We start from the raw sequence: 17500 nt of genomic DNA, 5'->3' as shown, positions 1-17500 counted from the left end.
ACCCTTTGTACAGAGTGTGTGTTTGTACATAGTACGTTTACATCATCCATGTAAAGCACACATCGTGATTCCTGTCCCTCCCCTCCCGGTATATGCATGCCTTTTATCCAGGCATCTTGTCTTAAGATCTGTGCGAGTGGTTCGATGCAGGCAACATACAGCAAGGAGGATAACGGGCAGCCCTGACGGACACCGCGATTTAAATTTATCGCTTTTGATGGTCTCCCGTTTACCATAATCCTGCTAGTTATGTCGTTGTACAGTAATCCCACCCATTTTATCAGCCTCCCAGGAAAGCCCACTTTTTGCAGTACCTGTAACAGGTACTGGTGCGAGACCCGATCAAACGCTTTTTCGAAATCCAGATTTAACACTATGAGCCTCATTTGTCTGTCCCTCGCATGACAGATGGTGTCTCTGATCAGTATTAGGCCATCGGTGATCCTCCTTCCTGGTACTGCACACGCCTGGTCTGGGTGAATAAAATCCTTTAAAACAGTAGACATGCGTAATGCTAAAATTTTGCTAAAAAGTTTAAGATCCACATTTAAAAGAGTGATCGGTCTCCAGTTTTTCAAATTTTTTCTATCCCCTTTCTTAAATAAAAGCGTTACAAGACCCTCTGTGAAAGCCCTTGGCAGTTCAGTTAAGTTGTCCAGTTCTCTAAATACCTCTAAAATGTCCTGTTTTAAAATATCCCAGAATGTCCTATAAAATTCGCATGGCAATCCGTCTGCTCCCGGCGTTTTGCCAGCTTTAAAGCTTTTCATGCTATTATCTAGCTCCAATTCTGTGATGTCCTTCACTAACGTGTCTGCATTTGCAATTCGCGATGTCATCTTACCTAACACTTCTCTCATTACATTATAATTTATTGGCTCAGCGGCATATAGATTTGTATAAAAATCCTCCACTGCTGTCATTATGTTTTCCATTCCGCTTATCTTTTTACCATTGTCCGTGTGTAACTCCGTTAGAGGTGTGTTTTTTTCCATCACCCGCTTAAAAAAGAATCTAGTACATTTCTCATCAGATTCAAGCTTTTCTGCCTTTGCCCTTAAAATAATCCCTTTGCTTTGTGCCGTTGCCAACTCACGCATTTCCTTCTTCACTTCTTCTATTTCCATGCTAAAATCGTGCCCATTATTAACCAGGTTAAAATATCGCTGGAGGCGCTTTTGTAAGCCAGCCATTTGCCGGCGTTCCTTTGCTTTTTGGCGTCGCCCCACTCTTTGGAAAAACTCTGCCGCTTTTTGTTTCACCATAATCCACCATTCTAACTTTGTATCACACAGGTCTTGTAGTGACTTCCAAGACTCATATTCTTCTCTAAACTCTGCCTGTACTGTCTTCTCTGCCAAAGCTGTGCAATTTAGTTTCCATGTGCCCGTCCCTCTTAACCCACCATCCCCTAGTGTGAGTGCACTCCTCAAAAGAGCATGGTCAGAGAAAAAGACAGGTGTTATTGATGCCTCCATAACCTTACACCCTCTTATGAAAACATAATCAATTCGGGAAGCCCTAGTGCCATCCGGGCTTCTCCATGTAAACCCGGGATCGCGTGGCCTTGTACTTTTAAAACTGTCTACCAATTTAAAATCAGTTAAAATCCCCTTTAAACACCGTGATGTTTTATCCAATTTAACGTCTGTCCCTTTTCTCAGTCTTCCTGTTTCCTCTAATATGCAGTTAAAATCCCCTCCCACTATTAGCGGCATATTCCCTACTAAATGCATCTGTAATGTTTCTAGCTGTTCATGTCTCTCATGTTTTTCTGTAAAACCATATATGTTTAAGACCTTAAAAACTGTGCCTAAAAAACTTAAAACCATTAGCATGATTCGCCCTTCTTGTATAATGGTCACCTCTTGTATGATTAGGTCAGGGTTTTTCACTAAAATGGCCACTCCATCTGCCTTGTTTGCATTTGAGCCACTCCATACTGATTGCCCCACCCGCCACTTTTCTTCCCACTGCCTGTATGATTTCATATATGGTAAGGCACATTCCTGTAGTAAAATAATGTCAGCCTTCTCTTTACTTAAAAACTGTAAAATGTTTTCAGCTCTTAGCAGCGATCTAATGCTTCTTACATTGATTGTGGATATGGTAAGTGTCATAATGATGTTGAGTAAAGTAACCCACAAGGTAAGACTATTTCCCATGATTAATAATGGTGTGTTCTTCTTGCTTTTCAGATGGAGATTCTGACGGGCATGTACAGAGGCTGAGACACGACTGGCAACGCCAAAGAGGACCAAACCACAAAACTGCCGCATTTCGCTAAAACCAATAGGTCTGTATGCATGTTAAAAACATAAATAATGCATTCATACATTTTATAAAAGGATGTGTATGCTCTACCACCTATAATATGCATTTTACAATGTCTCATATTTTTATTTTGTCCTCGCATCATGAAGAGTGAGGAATCCACATCACTTCTTCAGACACCCTTTCTTCTTTAATCCATCTCGTGGAGCTTAATGGGGGTTCACCTAGTGGCTCTGCACCCATTTGCGCTTCACCTAAGTAGTCTTCTCTCATTTCTTCTAGCTCCACCCCGCGCCTACGCCTGGGTGTGGAAGCCTTGAGTCGTATGTGGGCGAAGGCAATTGCATTGGGGGAGGTCTCTGGCCACCGACGCTGTACATCATCCGATAAGGAGCTCAGCGCTTCCTGTCGGACTTCTTGAGCGTCCTCTGGCTCTAGAGATACCGCCAATTTTTTGGCTGTCTGACCATCAGGTAGGGAAGTGGATGATTCTCCACTCTCCTCCGAGACTGTCGTCATTGCCAGTTCTCCTTTTCTGTTTTCCATCCCTTCCCTTCTATTTTTAAAACTCACTTCCACCTCACCTTCTGGGTTCGCTACATGTTCCTCATTTATGGTTTCTAAATCTTGTTGTACTGCGGGCGGTGCTTCCACTCCACCCACTTCCCTCCCCCTTTCCCTTCTTTCTCTAAAAACTCCTGCCTCCCTCTTCCGTTTTTCTTCCTCTCTTCCACTCACAGGTTGCACATCCACCCTGCTTGTAATGGTACCTATACATTCCTCAAGTATGCTTTCCAAATCTTGCAAGTCTTGTAACCCAGGGGGCGGTGCTTCCACCTGTACTCCGCCCCCTACCCTCCCTCTTGCCCCTTTCTCTCTAGTCCCTCTGGCCCCCCTCTTCCGTTTACCCACCATTTCACTTGGTCCCACCCCTTCACTTGGCCCCGCCCCTTCACTTGGCCCCGCCCCTTCACTTGGCCCCGCCCCTTCACTTGGCCCCGCCCCTTCACCTGGCCCCGCCCCTTCACCTGGCCCCGCCCCTTCACTCGGCCCCGCCCCTTCACTCGGCCCCGCCCCTTCACTCGGCCCCGCCCCTTCACTTGGCCCCGCCCCTTCACTCGGCCCCGCCCCTTCTTCCCCATTCTTCTTTCCTGCCTGCTCACCATGCTGCATGTCGGCCATTTTTGTTTTGTGTGTTTGTTCCTCTGCCATTTTAGCTTTAACTTTATTCGCAAACGATAACGGACACTCTCTAAAAAGGTGGTTATCTTCCCCACACAGGTTGCATTTCCTTCCATTAGGACAATTTTCAAAGACGTGGCCCACTTCCCTACACTTTTTGCACACAGTTACCTGACAAGCTTCTGCTAAATGCCCAAACTCTCCACACTTCCGGCACAGTTTGGGCATTCCCTGATAGAAGATATAGCCCCTATTTTCCCCCAAGGCTATCATGGACGGTATGTGCTGCAGACCCAAGTACCCTGTTGGCTCTAGCTTCAATTGTACCGACGCTTTCCAAGAGCATGTCCATATGCCGTCTTCGTCCATTACCTTACTAGGCGGAGTTTTAACTATACAATACCTGCCCAGCCAGGTACCTATATCCTCTCCTGTGACCGTTTCATTGAACATTCTGACATATACCAATTTCTGTGGGTTGACAGTTAGTTTTTCTACTATGAACAAGGCAAACTGGTCTCTGTGTTTCTCATATCTTTGCCAAAAGTCCTGCAGCCCTGCTGCTGTCCTAAAACTAACGTCATATCCTCTGTTACCAGGCAGTGCTAAAATACAATTTAAATCCGTGGCCTTAAACCCCAAGCATCTCTGAATTAGTTTTCTAGAAAAGTCCAATCTAGATAGTTCTCCTAGATTTTCCTCTGAGCCCATGTATCGGAAGCGGACACTATGGTGCCTCCTCACACCGACTCTAGCAGCCGACATGGTGGAGGCACCTCTAGTTTAAAAGCTAGCAGCTGGCAGCTAACTCCACAGCCGATACAGGACCCACAAAAGAAAAAAACAGCACTTACCTTTGTTGGCCGCCGAAACCCAGACACTGGGCGCCTACAAACCGTCCACCACAGCACCCTCCTTGCAAGATGTTCTCCACTCCAAAATGCACCTAGACAATTAAAAAAAAAAAAGAACAAAAGTTTGATTAATTTTCCACCACTTTCTCCCTTACAATTGTACTCTCTGAAAGAAAATGGCCGCCGCCACTGATAGGCTGCAGTCAGGTATCTCCAAAGAGTCGATCGCTGTCTCCGCCCCTTGATCTTAGCCAAAAGGCCGAGAAGCGATAACCTGAAATGGGCGCTGGCCTGGGCGCCGGCCTCGCCGGCACAGGCCTCCCCTCCGCGGAGACAGCGCCCTTCCTTCCTTCCTTCCGGCCGTACGTACGCTCACCCTTCCCTTCGTGCCACGCCCACCCCTACGTTTATACACATTCTCATTGTACAGATTGTTGCGGCCCTGCCCGGAGGCAGAGCGCTCCAAAAAATCAATTTGACTCTTTGACGTTCCCCTCCACGGAAATCTTTAGTAAAAGGCGAAAGATTTGTGCGTGAATGAAGAGAAACCCGAGCTATAGCCATGTAGGCTCAGGCGTCCCGCTACGCCAACCTAAAGCCTAGCTCGTTTGTTCGCGGTAACAAGGGAGGAGCCTGCGGGGCTGTGGCTTGTTGGCAACATCAGGCAGGCAGGCAGGCAGGGCTGGCAGGCTATAATGGAGAGAGAGAGAGAGAGAGAGAGGAGGGGAAAAAACAGTAACAATCTCAAAAAAAAAAAAAAAAAAAAAAAAAAAAAGAACAAAAACGGAGGGAAAACTGCAAACCGCCGAAAGGGGAGTGGCCTCCGCTCGCACTGCATTTGTGACCAGCTGACAAGGCAGTGAGAGAGACAGAGACCACTCACTCCCCTTCATTCTTACTTATTCTGGTTTTTTTTAAAGGAGTGAGCGCTTTTGGCTGCTTTGTTTTATTTATTCACACAGACAGACAGACAGAGACAGACAAATCAACCAGCAAATGTAAAAATAAAGTTTTATAATATAATATTATATATATATATATATATATATACACACACACACACACACACACACACACACACACACACACACACACACACACACATATTACAAATTCATTAAAATAAACAGGCTGATCATACCATACAACCAGCAACAAACTCTTTCTTTTCCACACGTTTAGGAAGGTGCACCGTTCCTGGAGGTACTGCAATACCAGGTCGATGCGTGGGGCGAACGGGGCAAGCCCCTGTTTCGCCTCCCTGTTCTAAAAATCCATTTAATATGAAGTCCTCATATAGAGGACGTATCAGATATTAAACTGATAAGAACAGATTTTTTTTTTTTTTTGACAATGTTTATTGAGTCTTTACATCAATAAATACAGCGTCACTTTTATGTTAAAAAAGCAGCATACACATTAGATAAAAGGATGGTTAAAAGACACAATAGTCATGCATTTTAAAACCATTTTTACAATCTTTTCTCTTTTAAAAGCCACATCCTTGCATCTGTTAAAATAGTACATAAAAGGTTTTATTATAGAAGCATTTTAAAAGCCCTTAAAGTCCAAAACAGTTTAATATCATAAAACCTTTTCAATGTCCAATTCACTACTTTGTGTATTGTCCTTTTCAGATGTATTGCAAACCCTGCTCCCCCCCGTCCAAGACCACAAGGAGAGAGGAAGGCAGAGATGAACCCAGCCGGGAGGCCGAGGTGCGTGCATCCGCAGCTCCTCCCGCCCTCCGTCGAGGTCCCTTCCTGTGCGTCTCCAGAGGAAGTCCTCCCCTGAGCCCGCTGTCTCCTTTCAGGCATCCCTGTCCCCTCAGGAAACGTCGGCGGGAGCCCCGGTCGGTGGTGGCAGGGACCCCCCTGCGTGTGACCTCGGCCCCCTCCTCCAAATGGCGACGCCCGGCGCCACCTGCAGCGTTGTTGTTACCATCTTTTTCATAGCGTGGAGGGGCACCGTGACGCGCTTCCCCACCAGCAGGTTGCGGGAGGTCCACAGTGCGGCCGTCACGCTTGTAAGGGTGAGCCAGAGTGCCTTGAATTCTTTTGATGGTAACTTTTCTACACCCTGGCCCACCCCGTTCACCGCTAACCGGTAACTTTGCGGGTGGACCTCCCCTGCTGGCAGGCTTGGGCATTCCAGGGGGCCGATCGCGGCCCACAGGTCCCTGGCCACGCTGCACTCCCAAAGGACGTGCCGCACGGTCTCAGGCTGGCCGCAGCCTGGCCGTGGGCACACTGCCGTTGCCCCCATGCCCCGGGAGTGCATCACCGCCCGGACCGGGAGGACTTCATGGGCCACCATCCAGGTAAGGTCCTTCTGTTTGTTCCGGAGGGCCGGGTGGGCCGCGTTCGCCCACACTCTCCGAGCCTCCGCCGTCGTCATCCCCACCACTCTGCTCACCTCCTCACGATCCTGAACAAGGGAGACCAGGGTTTTAGCATTTGTCATTTCTTGAACAGTGCATTTTTCCAACTCATACTTTTTTAAAAATTTCTTAATAAAAAGGTATTCGTGTGGCAGTTTAAAAGATACTGGCGTTCTTAAATCTGGTTTTAAAATGCCTATGGTTTGCAGATAGGACCCCATCCAGAACCGAGCCATAATGGCTGTCTTGGTCCTGGATGGGGATGTTGCGTACTCTATATGTGCTGCTGTAAATTTGCTGCCTAAAAACAGGTGGGGGTCTGGGAGCCCCTTCCCTCCATTTTCCGGTCTCTTCTTTACTGTCTCTCTTCTCAGGCGCTCCCACTTGGACCCCCACAGGAAGTAGAAGATCGCCCGATCCAAACCTAAAAGAAAGCTCCTTGGAGGACTAAAAACAGAGCACAGCAATAAAAGCAAAGGTAAAATCACCGCTTTTATCACTAAAATTTTCCCTTCTAAAGTCAATTGTCGTAGTCCCCACAGTCCAAGTCTCTGTCTAACTTTCCCTAAGGTTGTTGTCCAATTTCCGCTCCCTCCTCCTGCCCGGTCAAATTTCACCCCTAAAATCCTGATGTTTGTTTCTTTAAAATTTACCCCTAAAACAGTTGGTACGTTCGTCCATGGTCCAAAAAGCTGTGCCTCAGTCTTGTCTCGGTTCAGTTTGGCTCCAGAGGCCCTCCCAAACCATTCTGTTACCTCTAGGGTCCTCTGGGCCGACACCATGTCTGTGCATAAAACTGTCACGTCGTCCATGTATAATGAACATTTCACCGTCAGTCCCCCTGGCAGAGTCAGTCCATTGATCCATTGGTCCCTTCTCAAGATTTGCGCCAGTGGTTCCATGCATGTGACGAACAAGAGCGGGGATAAGGGACAACCCTGCCGTACTCCTGAGCGAATAGTGATCGCCTTGGAGAGGTGCCCATTTACCAAAATTCTGCTATTGATGTCGTTGTACAACAGGCCCACCCATGCTATAAACCTCCCGGGGAACCCCATCTTTTGCAGTACCTGAAACAGGTACTGGTGTGAGACCCGATCAAAAGCTTTTTCGAAATCTAAATTTAATGCTAATAACCGAATGTTTCTGTCTCTCACATAACAGATGGAGTCACGGATCAGGATCAAGTTGTCCGTGATCCTCCGCCCCGGCACTGCGCAAGCTTGATCTGGGTGAATCACGTCTTCTAAAACCAATGACATTCGTCTTGCTAAAATTCTGCTAAAAAGCTTACAATCGACGTTTAAAAGTGTGATAGGTCTCCAATTGCTGATCTCTGATTTTTCCCCTTTTTTGTGCAGCAGAGTCACTATCCCTGACCTAAAACTGTCAGGTAAAACGTCACAAGTCTGGAAGTCTGTAAAAATACATAAAAGGTCCCCTACTAAAATGTCCCAAAAGGTTTTGTAAAACTCCACGGGGAGCCCATCCTCTCCCGGGGACTTCCCTGTTTTAAAACCTTTTAAAACATTTTGTAGTTCCTCTGTCGTAAAATCTGTAGTTAAAAGTTCATCATCTTTAATTTTATTTTCCAATAAATTGGTCACTTCTTCCATTGTTGTTTTGTGTGTTTTCTTTTCACCATATAAATCTTCATAAAACCTTTCTACCACCCCCATGATCCCATGATTTGTATTCATTATTTTGTCTCCATCTTGTAATTTAGTAACCCCTCCTCCCCGCGCCACTGTTTTCTTGAAAAAATATCTTGTGCATTTTTCCCCTTCTTCTAGTTCCTGTTCTTTACAAGTCATTATATGTCTTTTGCTTACCTCCTCCATTAAAAGTCTAATTTCTTCTCTTACCTGTTTTATTTCCTCATTAAAATCAAACCCTTGGTTCACCAGATTGAAATACCTCTGTAACCTTCTTTGCAGCCCCATCATGCGCCTTTTCTGTTTTTTCTTTTTAAAAGTTCCCACCCTTTTAAAAAACGTCTTGGTCCTTCCCTTTACCATCTCCCACCACTGTGCACGTGAATCGTACCGGTCTTGGAGGGACTGCCAAAGTCTGTACTGCTCCCTGTATTCGTCTCTCACCCCTTCATCCTGCAGCAGGGAGCAGTTCAGCTTCCACAGCCCTCCCCCTATCGTCACATCTGTGGGGAAAGAAAGGGTGCAAGACAGTAAGGCGTGGTCTGAGAAAAACATGGGGATCAATCTAGCATCTGATGGTGGGCAGTCACGTGTGAAGATGTAGTCAATTCTAGAGGCCCGGGAACCATCACCACTCGACCAGGTGAAGCCCTCCTCCCGTGGATGCATGGTCCTGTAACAGTCCACTAAATTAAAATCAGTTATCAAATTTGCCAATCTTCCCGATGTTTTGTCTAGTTTAAAACTCTCTCCCACATTTCTCCTATCTTTTTTACTTAAAACACAATTAAAATCCCCACCCACTACTATCGGATCCCTCCCCAGCATGCGGGGCTGCAAATCCTCCAGCAAACCATATCTTTCCTCTTTCTCATTAAAACCATACACATTTAAGACTTTAAAATCCCTCCCTAAAAAATGCAAATTAGCTAAAATGGCCCGCCCATCACTCACCACAGTGCAGTCCTTCACCACAAGTCTAGGGTTATTTATTAGGATAGCAACACCATCTGACTTGTTGTAGTGCGACCCACTCCAGAGAGAGGGACCCGCAGCCCAGCGCTGCTCCCAGTCTCTGTATGATCTCAGGAAGGGGATTGCACATTCTTGTAATAAAATGATATCGGCTGTCACTGTTCCTAAAAAAGTCAGAATGCTCTGTGCTCTCAAAGGTGCTCTCACACTCCTCACATTAATGGTGGCGATCGTGAGAGACATGAGCACGTTTAAAAGGAGGTAAAACCACAACATTCTTGGTTGACCTAAAAGCAACTGGAACTAGAAACCTTTCAACACAATAAAATCCATTAAAACTAGTCTAAATCCATTCCTAAAACCATTTCCATTTTCCTCCTGCCAGGGTGAAAGAAGTCTAAAACTGGGATATCTTCTGTCCCTGATCGATCAGGAGTCGACGCTCTTCCTCTTGGTGGTAAGTGTAAAAACGATACCTCGTTCGGTGAACCACCCGGCCAGCAGGGGTCAGACCTCTCTGAGGGAGGGGTATCCTTATCTGCTGTAGCCCGCTGTTTCTTTTCATCCATCATTAAGGGGGACTCTGCCGGTCTCTTCCCCACTTGTGCGCTTGGGAGTGAGGTATCTAACTGTTTTTTCCCCCATTGTTCCACCAAGGGGGATTCTGCAGGCCTCTTGGATGCTTGTGCTCCTGGGAGAGAGTCTTCAGAGCTGCTCTCTAACCCTGGTATACTCACCTCTGACATTGTCTCAATAGAGGACCGCCCTTCTTCACTCCCTGTAGCCCCTCCCACCCCCTTTGCTCCTTGTTCCTCCCCTCCTGTTTCAGCCTCTTCCGGTTGCTCCACCCGTGAGCCCCTCCCTTCTTCCCCCTTGCCTGCCCCGCCCCCCTGATGTGTCTCGTTTCCCGCCAAAACCTCTGGCTCCGCCCCTTCTTCTCCGTCTCCCTTCTCTTGTTCTTCACCATGCTTCTTTTCGGCCATTTTTGTTACCCCTTCCCATGCTGCCTTGAGTTTGTTTGCGAAAGAATATGGACAATCTCTAAAGAGATGGTTTTTTCCCCCGCAAAGGTTACACAACCTACCATTCGGACATTCCTGAAAAGTGTGTCCAATTTCTCTACACTTACTGCACACAATTTGGGTACAAGCTTCGGCATAATGGTCCATTCCCCCACATTTACGGCACACTTTTGGCATGCCTTGATAATGTATGTACCCCCTATTTTCCCCCAACACAATTACCTGTGGCAGATGTTTCAACCCTAGGTACCCAGTCTCGTCCTCCCATTGTTTAATGGGTATTCTCCATGAACAGTTCCAGATATTATCTTCGTCCACGACTTTCACAGGTGGACCTACAACTTGACAAAACCGTCTTAGCCATGCACATATATCTTCTGAACATACTGTCTCATTGAACATCTTCACAATCACAGTTTTTCTGGCATGATCTGTTAATTTTTCAACCTTAAACATATCAAACTTTCCTTGTACTTCCTTAAACCTTTCCCAAAAAGTATTCAAATACACTGCATTCCTAAAACTGACATCAAACCCTTTGTTTTGGGGCAAAGTTATGAGGCAGTTTAAAGCTTCTGGGTGAAATTGTAAGGTTGTCTGGATTAGATTTCTAGAGAAATCTAACCTAGACATGTGAAACAGCTTTCCATTTACATCTTCTTCAAACAGGAACCTCACACTGTGGTGCCTCCTCATGCCTGCTCGTGGAGCAGACATGGTGGGAGGCACCACACCCCTTAAACCTTTCTAAAGGAGACTAAAATACCAGTAAAACAGTTAACCAGGGAATACTAAAACCAATTTAAACCACAATAAAACTCCTAATATAACAATCAAAAAATAATAATAATAATAATACCAACACTTACCTTACTAACCACAATCCTTTTCTTTGTTCCTCACCACATGCAAAATATATCTCCAGAGTCAAACGGCTGAAGCCACAAGGCTACAGTCAAGAAGGCTCCGGAGTCGATCCCAGTCCCGACCTTCTGATCTTAGCCAAAAGGCCGAGAAGCGATAACCTGAAATGGGCGCTGGCCTGGGCGCCGGCCTCGCCGGCACAGGCCTCCCCTCCGCGGAGACAGCGCCCTTCCTTCCTTCCAGCCGTACGTACGCTCACCCTTCCCTTCGTGCCACGCCCACCCCTACGTTTATACACATTCTCATTGTACAGATTGTTGCGGCCCTGCCCGGAGGCAGAGCGCTCCAAAAAATCAATTTGACTCTTTGACGTTCCCCTCCACGGAAATCTTTAGTAAAAGGCGAAAGATTTGTGCGTGAATGAAGAGAAACCCGAGCTATAGCCATGTAGGCTCAGGCGTCCCGCTACGCCAACCTAAAGCCTAGCTCGTTTGTTCGCGGTAACAAGGGAGGAGCCTGCGGGGCTGTGGCTTGTTGGCAACATCAGGCAGGCAGGCAGGCAGGCAGGGCTGGCAGGCTATAATGGAGAGAGAGAGAGAGAGAGAGAGAGAGAGAGAGAGAGAGAGAGGGGAGGGGAAAAAACAGTAACAATCTCAAAAAAAAAAAAAAAAAAAAAAAAAAAAAAACAAAAACGGAGGGAAAACTGCAAACCGCCGAAAGGGGAGTGGCCTCCGCTCGCACTGCATTTGTGACCAGCTGACAAGGCAGTGAGAGAGACAGAGACCACTCACTCCCCTTCATTCTTACTTATTCTGGTTTTTTTTAAAGGAGTGAGCGCTTTTGGCTGCTTTGTTTTATTTATTCACACAGACAGACAGACAGAGACAGACAAATCAACCAGCAAATGTAAAAATAAAGTTTTATAATATAATATTATATATATATATATATATATATACACACACACACACACACACACACACACACACACACACACACACACACATATTACAAATTCATTAAAATAAACAGGCTGATCATACCATACAACCAGCAACAAACTCTTTCTTTTCCACACGTTTAGGAAGGTGCACCGTTCCTGGAGGTACTGCAATACCAGGTCGATGCGTGGGGCGAACGGGGCAAGCCCCTGTTTCGCCTCCCTGTTCTAAAAATCCATTTAATATGAAGTCCTCATATAGAGGACGTATCAGATATTAAACTGATAAGAACAGATTTTTTTTTTTTTTTTATTGGTTATTGTCACAGGTTACAAGCAAGATTCATTTCACAACTGAATACAATTCATGCATGTCATTGAATTTTACAATAAAGGAACATTTCTTCTGAGTTGTGTTTCTTGTGTGTTGATTGTGTGTTGAAGGGGGTGCGTGACCATTGCGTATAATATATTACAATAAAAGGTATAATAAAAACAATAAAAGAGTCATATATATACAATGGGCATGTTTTCCATTTGCCTACATATGCATTTATCTGCCTTGCTGTACACTCATCCCACGCTCCATGTGGCCTTCCCCATCCTGAGGTTATGTATACACATTTACCCCCCATGCATGCTTTGCAGTAAGCCCAACAGAAAACATAAGATGCAAATGCCATTCCTAAAGGGGGAGGGGACGGGACGCCGGCCCCGCGAGTCTCCGCCCACTCTCCCGTCCCTGGGCCTGCCCCCTGGCCGCCCAGCGGAGATCCTCTTAAACCATGGCTCGCTGCTCCTCCAAGTGGTCTGGGGTGCGTCGGCAAGCAGCGAGGACCGTGGCAGCCCTTGATCTTCCCTAGCTGGTCCCGGCACCCCCCTCCGAATGGCGGCGGGCTGCATACGTTCGCTGTCGGGCTTCCACCAGTGTCTTTTTGCCCCGGAGTGGCAGCTCCAACCGCTTCCCCACCAGCAGGTTCCTTGCGGCCCAGATGGCGTCTTTAATGCTGTTTAAGGTGGGCCAGAGCATCTCAAACACGGCTGGTGTCACGTGTCGGCCCCAGCCCACCCCGTTTACTGCTTTCCAGTAATCCAGCATGGGGTCCGCACCTGCTGGCAGGCTCGGGCACCACAGGGTGCCGGTTATTGACCAGAGATCTCGGGCTGCGCTGCACTCCCAGAGCGCGTGCCTCACGGTCTCGGGCGCGCCACACCCGGGCCGCGGGCAGATGGGGTTCCTGGCCATGCCTCGGGAGTGCATCACGGCCCTCGCCGGGAGGATCTCATGGGCAGCCATCCATGACAGGTCCTTGTGGGCGTTGAGGAGAGCAGGGTGTGCGGCATTGCGCCACACCACCCTGGACTCGGCCTCCCCGAGTCCCTGGACCCGCAGCACCGGCTCCCGTCCCTGTACACAAGATAGGATGGCTTTGTGGTTAGTCAGTACTTGTCTGGCTTCCCCTTCCAGTTTGAAGTTTTGCATGAAGCGTGGGATAAAAGCATAGCACTTTACCAAATTAAAGCTCACAGGTGTTCGCAGGTCTACATTAACCAATTTCAAGCGGCGTAGGTATGTTCCCAGATGGAATTTTACCCATGCTCCAGTTTTGCTCTCGCTTGTTGCATACTTAAAATGTGTGGCTATGAAGCAGCTACCTAAAAACAGATAAAAATCAGGCACCCCTTTCCCACCATTCTCCGGTCTTCGTTTCACCACTTCTCTTCTTAGACGTTCCCATTTGGATCCCCATAAGAAGTAAAACATGGCACGTTCCATTGCTAAGATCACTGCTCTCGGAGGCATAAAAACAGCAGATGTTAGTAAAAACAAGGGTAGAATCACTGCTTTTATGATCAATATTTTCCCTTCCCATGTCAAATGTCGGAGGGACCACAGGCCCAGCTTTTGTCTGGCCTTACTTAAAAGTCCGGCCCAATTGCCTGTCCCCTTGACCTCCTCATCAAAGTATACCCCAAGGATCTTGATGTCTGCCCGCTGCACATGTACTTCCACACCCTGCAATTTTTCCTTCCCCCATGGCCCAAACATCTTTGCTATAGATTTACTCCTGTTCAATTTCGCCCCTGAAGCTTTGCCAAACCAATCAGTCAGTTCAAATACCCTTTGTACAGAGTGTGTGTTTGTACATAGTACGTTTACATCATCCATGTAAAGCACACATCGTGATTCCTGTCCCTCCCCTCCCGGTATATGCATGCCTTTTATCCAGGCATCTTGTCTTAAGATCTGTGCGAGTGGTTCGATGCAGGCAACATACAGCAAGGAGGATAACGGGCAGCCCTGACGGACACCGCGATTTAAATTTATCGCTTTTGATGGTCTCCCGTTTACCATAATCCTGCTAGTTATGTCGTTGTACAGTAATCCCACCCATTTTATCAGCCTCCCAGGAAAGCCCACTTTTTGCAGTACCTGTAACAGGTACTGGTGCGAGACCCGATCAAACGCTTTTTCGAAATCCAGATTTAACACTATGAGCCTCATTTGTCTGTCCCTCGCATGACAGATGGTGTCTCTGATCAGTATTAGGCCATCGGTGATCCTCCTTCCTGGTACTGCACACGCCTGGTCTGGGTGAATAAAATCCTTTAAAACAGTAGACATGCGTAATGCTAAAATTTTGCTAAAAAGTTTAAGATCCACATTTAAAAGAGTGATCGGTCTCCAGTTTTTCAAATTTTTTCTATCCCCTTTCTTAAATAAAAGCGTTACAAGACCCTCTGTGAAAGCCCTTGGCAGTTCAGTTAAGTTGTCCAGTTCTCTAAATACCTCTAAAATGTCCTGTTTTAAAATATCCCAGAATGTCCTATAAAATTCGCATGGCAATCCGTCTGCTCCCGGCGTTTTGCCAGCTTTAAAGCTTTTCATGCTATTATCTAGCTCCAATTCTGTGATGTCCTTCACTAACGTGTCTGCATTTGCAATTCGCGATGTCATCTTACCTAACACTTCTCTCATTACATTATAATTTATTGGCTCAGCGGCATATAGATTTGTATAAAAATCCTCCACTGCTGTCATTATGTTTTCCATTCCGCTTATCTTTTTACCATTGTCCGTGTGTAACTCCGTTAGAGGTGTGTTTTTTTCCATCACCCGCTTAAAAAAGAATCTAGTACATTTCTCATCAGATTCAAGCTTTTCTGCCTTTGCCCTTAAAATAATCCCTTTGCTTTGTGCCGTTGCCAACTCACGCATTTCCTTCTTCACTTCTTCTATTTCCATGCTAAAATCGTGCCCATTATTAACCAGGTTAAAATATCGCTGGAGGCGCTTTTGTAAGCCAGCCATTTGCCGGCGTTCCTTTGCTTTTTGGCGTCGCCCCACTCTTTGGAAAAACTCTGCCGCTTTTTGTTTCACCATAATCCACCATTCTAACTTTGTATCACACAGGTCTTGTAGTGACTTCCAAGACTCATATTCTTCTCTAAACTCTGCCTGTACTGTCTTCTCTGCCAAAGCTGTGCAATTTAGTTTCCATGTGCCCGTCCCTCTTAACCCACCATCCCCTAGTGTGAGTGCACTCCTCAAAAGAGCATGGTCAGAGAAAAAGACAGGTGTTATTGATGCCTCCATAACCTTACACCCTCTTATGAAAACATAATCAATTCGGGAAGCCCTAGTGCCATCCGGGCTTCTCCATGTAAACCCGGGATCGCGTGGCCTTGTACTTTTAAAACTGTCTACCAATTTAAAATCAGTTAAAATCCCCTTTAAACACCGTGATGTTTTATCCAATTTAACGTCTGTCCCTTTTCTCAGTCTTCCTGTTTCCTCTAATATGCAGTTAAAATCCCCTCCCACTATTAGCGGCATATTCCCTACTAAATGCATCTGTAATGTTTCTAGCTGTTCATGTCTCTCATGTTTTTCTGTAAAACCATATATGTTTAAGACCTTAAAAACTGTGCCTAAAAAACTTAAAACCATTAGCATGATTCGCCCTTCTTGTATAATGGTCACCTCTTGTATGATTAGGTCAGGGTTTTTCACTAAAATGGCCACTCCATCTGCCTTGTTTGCATTTGAGCCACTCCATACTGATTGCCCCACCCGCCACTTTTCTTCCCACTGCCTGTATGATTTCATATATGGTAAGGCACATTCCTGTAGTAAAATAATGTCAGCCTTCTCTTTACTTAAAAACTGTAAAATGTTTTCAGCTCTTAGCAGCGATCTAATGCTTCTTACATTGATTGTGGATATGGTAAGTGTCATAATGATGTTGAGTAAAGTAACCCACAAGGTAAGACTATTTCCCATGATTAATAATGGTGTGTTCTTCTTGCTTTTCAGATGGAGATTCTGACGGGCATGTACAGAGGCTGAGACACGACTGGCAACGCCAAAGAGGACCAAACCACAAAACTGCCGCATTTCGCTAAAACCAATAGGTCTGTATGCATGTTAAAAACATAAATAATGCATTCATACATTTTATAAAAGGATGTGTATGCTCTACCACCTATAATATGCATTTTACAATGTCTCATATTTTTATTTTGTCCTCGCATCATGAAGAGTGAGGAATCCACATCACTTCTTCAGACACCCTTTCTTCTTTAATCCATCTCGTGGAGCTTAATGGGGGTTCACCTAGTGGCTCTGCACCCATTTGCGCTTCACCTAAGTAGTCTTCTCTCATTTCTTCTAGCTCCACCCCGCGCCTACGCCTGGGTGTGGAAGCCTTGAGTCGTATGTGGGCGAAGGCAATTGCATTGGGGGAGGTCTCTGGCCACCGACGCTGTACATCATCCGATAAGGAGCTCAGCGCTTCCTGTCGGACTTCTTGAGCGTCCTCTGGCTCTAGAGATACCGCCAATTTTTTGGCTGTCTGACCATCAGGTAGGGAAGTGGATGATTCTCCACTCTCCTCCGAGACTGTCGTCATTGCCAGTTCTCCTTTTCTGTTTTCCATCCCTTCCCTTCTATTTTTAAAACTCACTTCCACCTCACCTTCTGGGTTCGCTACATGTTCCTCATTTATGGTTTCTAAATCTTGTTGTACTGCGGGCGGTGCTTCCACTCCACCCACTTCCCTCCCCCTTTCCCTTCTTTCTCTAAAAACTCCTGCCTCCCTCTTCCGTTTTTCTTCCTCTCTTCCACTCACAGGTTGCACATCCACCCTGCTTGTAATGGTACCTATACATTCCTCAAGTATGCTTTCCAAATCTTGCAAGTCTTGTAACCCAGGGGGCGGTGCTTCCACCTGTACTCCGCCCCCTACCCTCCCTCTTGCCCCTTTCTCTCTAGTCCCTCTGGCCCCCCTCTTCCGTTTACCCACCATTTCACTTGGTCCCACCCCTTCACTTGGCCCCGCCCCTTCACTTGG

At 46.4% G+C, this 17500-nt stretch overlaps 3 non-coding genes and 1 pseudogene across 3 annotated transcripts; all 4 read right to left on the bottom strand.

Moving 5' to 3' along the window:
* Nucleotides 1–4748: 4748 nt before the first annotated feature.
* On the bottom strand, nucleotides 4749–4867 carry LOC143486151 (U5 spliceosomal RNA). Its single transcript, XR_013123149.1, has one exon. It is a non-coding gene; the product is annotated as a U5 spliceosomal RNA (small nuclear RNA).
* Nucleotides 4868–5491: 624 nt separating this feature from the next.
* Nucleotides 5492–5669, bottom strand: LOC143486607 (U2 spliceosomal RNA; annotated as a pseudogene).
* Nucleotides 5670–11527: 5858 nt separating this feature from the next.
* Nucleotides 11528–11646, bottom strand: LOC143486150 (U5 spliceosomal RNA). The gene has a single exon (XR_013123148.1). It is a non-coding gene; the product is annotated as a U5 spliceosomal RNA (small nuclear RNA).
* A 643-nt stretch (nucleotides 11647–12289) lies between these two features.
* Nucleotides 12290–12487, bottom strand: LOC143486598 (U2 spliceosomal RNA). Its single transcript, XR_013123554.1, has one exon. It is a non-coding gene; the product is annotated as a U2 spliceosomal RNA (small nuclear RNA).
* Between the last annotated feature and the right edge of the window lie 5013 nt (nucleotides 12488–17500).

The sequence above is a fragment of the Brachyhypopomus gauderio genome, unplaced genomic scaffold (assembly GCF_052324685.1).
Source record: "Brachyhypopomus gauderio isolate BG-103 unplaced genomic scaffold, BGAUD_0.2 sc44, whole genome shotgun sequence".
NCBI classification, from domain to species: domain Eukaryota; kingdom Metazoa; phylum Chordata; class Actinopteri; order Gymnotiformes; family Hypopomidae; genus Brachyhypopomus; species Brachyhypopomus gauderio.
This window is presented reverse-complemented; position numbering and strand designations above follow the sequence as displayed.